The 2,285-nt window shown below is 39.6% G+C and overlaps 1 protein-coding gene across 1 annotated transcript in view; it reads left to right on the plus strand.

Annotated features, from left to right (window-relative positions):
- Positions 1 to 1,982: 1,982 nt before the first annotated feature.
- Positions 1,983 to 2,285, plus strand: part of elmo1 (engulfment and cell motility 1 (ced-12 homolog, C. elegans)) — a gene marked incomplete in the record, with an annotated part of 93,489 nt that continues 93,186 nt past the window's right edge. Inside the window, 1 exon segment of the mRNA XM_024298658.2 lies at positions 1,983 to 2,222.

A 2,285-nucleotide genomic window follows, 5' to 3' on the forward strand; every position in this document is an offset into this window, starting at 1 on the left:
GTTAGAGGAAACAACAGCTAAAGGACATTGGTATTTACTAGTAAAATCACAAATAAATTAGCCTATTGATGTCTTAAAAAAAACACATAAAAGTCGCTCCTGAGTATAAGTCACATCCCTGGCTAAACTATGGGAAAAAAAAAATAAAAATAAATAAATAAAAACGCGACTTATACTCCGGAAAATACGGAACTTGGAATTTTTGTGGGGTCTGTAAGGGGCCAGTATGTGCACCTTTCTAATTACTAGAGGGCACCGAAAGACAGCAACATCTCTACATCGTAAGTGCATGTAACTTGCATTATCCTTATAAATACTTAACAATACATTTGCCACATATACGACAATCATATGTTACACATTCACTTGTGGTGGCCATGCAAATCCCGAGAGAACTGTATAACACACCTGTGATATCCTCTATGGCTCTGGACAACCCAAAATCCTGCAATATGTGTCAATCCCCCATACAGGTGGATATGACTGACTAAACAACTTCTATCTAAATAATGAAAAACTAAATGTTAAAATAAATCCCTTATTTACGAACAAACTACTTCAGCTGATGAGCCCAATGGTGCCAGCTTCAGTCTGATAATAGAGCAGCCAGTCAAGTGTTTGTCATTTTTTTCAGAGAAAATATGAAGGTGGTTGCATCCCCAGATGCAAAACATGGAATCACAGATTTAGTTTACTGCTAGTATGGAAGAGTAAAACGTCCATCCATTTTCTATTTCAAAAAGTACAGTTGGAGGTAGAGCCTTCAGCCACCAAGGTTATGGAATAAGCTCCCAGCGTATGTAAAAGAGGCCACATTCAAAGTTCTGCTTCAAACATTCCTCTTTAAAAATTATTATAAAAATCATAATAGTAAAGTTCATAATAAGGAGGAGAGACATTAAAATTCAACAGAATGATGAGGACAACCCCGACTTCCTGTTCTGTCCCGCTGTCCGCCTTTATCTCAGGCGCCTTTCCCCGCCCCCACCTGCAGCCGCCTCGTCACACCGATGATCCAGGCGAGGCGCAAGTAATCTCAAACCCAACTATTACTGGAGCTGCAGATCATGATGTCAGACTTCTGAAACTTGCATGGTTTGACCAATCACAAAATTCATGTAATACCTCGATTCAACTTTTAAAGAATTAAACTATTTAATTTTAATAAACCATTTTCACATGATGTCACACATCGCCGGATGTGTGATGAGTCGCTTCCGGCTTGTATTGCTTAGAACAACAAAGCTGATCCTTCCAAATATAGTCAAAAATCATCTATGTGCTGCCCCCTATAGGTTGAAATAGGTATTACAGTTGAATTCTGTGATTGGTCAAACCAAGTTTCAGAAGTCTGACATCATGATCTGCAGCTCCAGTAATGATAACAGTCCAGCCCCCAAGCCCCACCCCTCTGACTGGATTTTCATATTTCCGCTGAGGGCGGAGTCAGCCTCCCACTTCCCTGTTTGGTGACCCTTTAAAAAACGTGCAATTAACATCCACCAAAATAGAACCAGTTGAATAATATCTGCTCAAATGAAAGGTCGATATTTTCAGTAAGACATCCAATACTGAAGGATTATTCAAATTTGTATTTTGATTTGTGAACGAACACAGGAAATGAAAATACAGTTTGGCAAGAAATTTATAAAATAAATATCGTACATTTTTCTTCTGAAATTGGTAAGGTTATCTTTTATTATTTACGTTAAATTGTGCCAAACAGCGTTCAGCTATCAGCTTTGCCGTTCTAAATGCGAACGCCAGAAGTAACTTTTCACTTTGTTGGCCCTGTCACCATTTTGTCTGACGTCACAGTGAAAAGGGTCTATTTATCAAACATTTTGGCAATGACCAACATACAGCACTTTTAAAGCCCATTTAAAGTTGATTTATGGTTTGGTTACCCTTTAAAAATGTCAATAAAAAATCAAATACATGGATAAATATGAGTGGACTTAAATATGAACCAATTAAATTGACTAATTTGTTCAACAATGGGTGAGAAGCGCTTTCATTTTCTGTGGACACCCTCATCACCGCTCCAGCCAGCAGACGGCGGAAGAAAGGAGGAAGTGGAAACATCAGCACTATCTCTTCGACAGAGGAGAGTCAGGGTGGGCGAAAACACTGAGTGACGCACAGCGGCCACACGCTCACAAACTCCGGACATCAGTGGAGGAAAGACGGAAGGAAGGAAAGGAGCGTCCTCGCTTCGACAGGTCAGTAAACGCCGCACTCGTGTTTTGATGCGGGATTGGCGGGCTGTTTTTTTTTTTTTTTTT

This window comes from Oryzias melastigma, linkage group LG11 (genome assembly GCF_002922805.2).
Source record: "Oryzias melastigma strain HK-1 linkage group LG11, ASM292280v2, whole genome shotgun sequence".
In the NCBI taxonomy this organism is placed as follows: domain Eukaryota; kingdom Metazoa; phylum Chordata; class Actinopteri; order Beloniformes; family Adrianichthyidae; genus Oryzias; species Oryzias melastigma.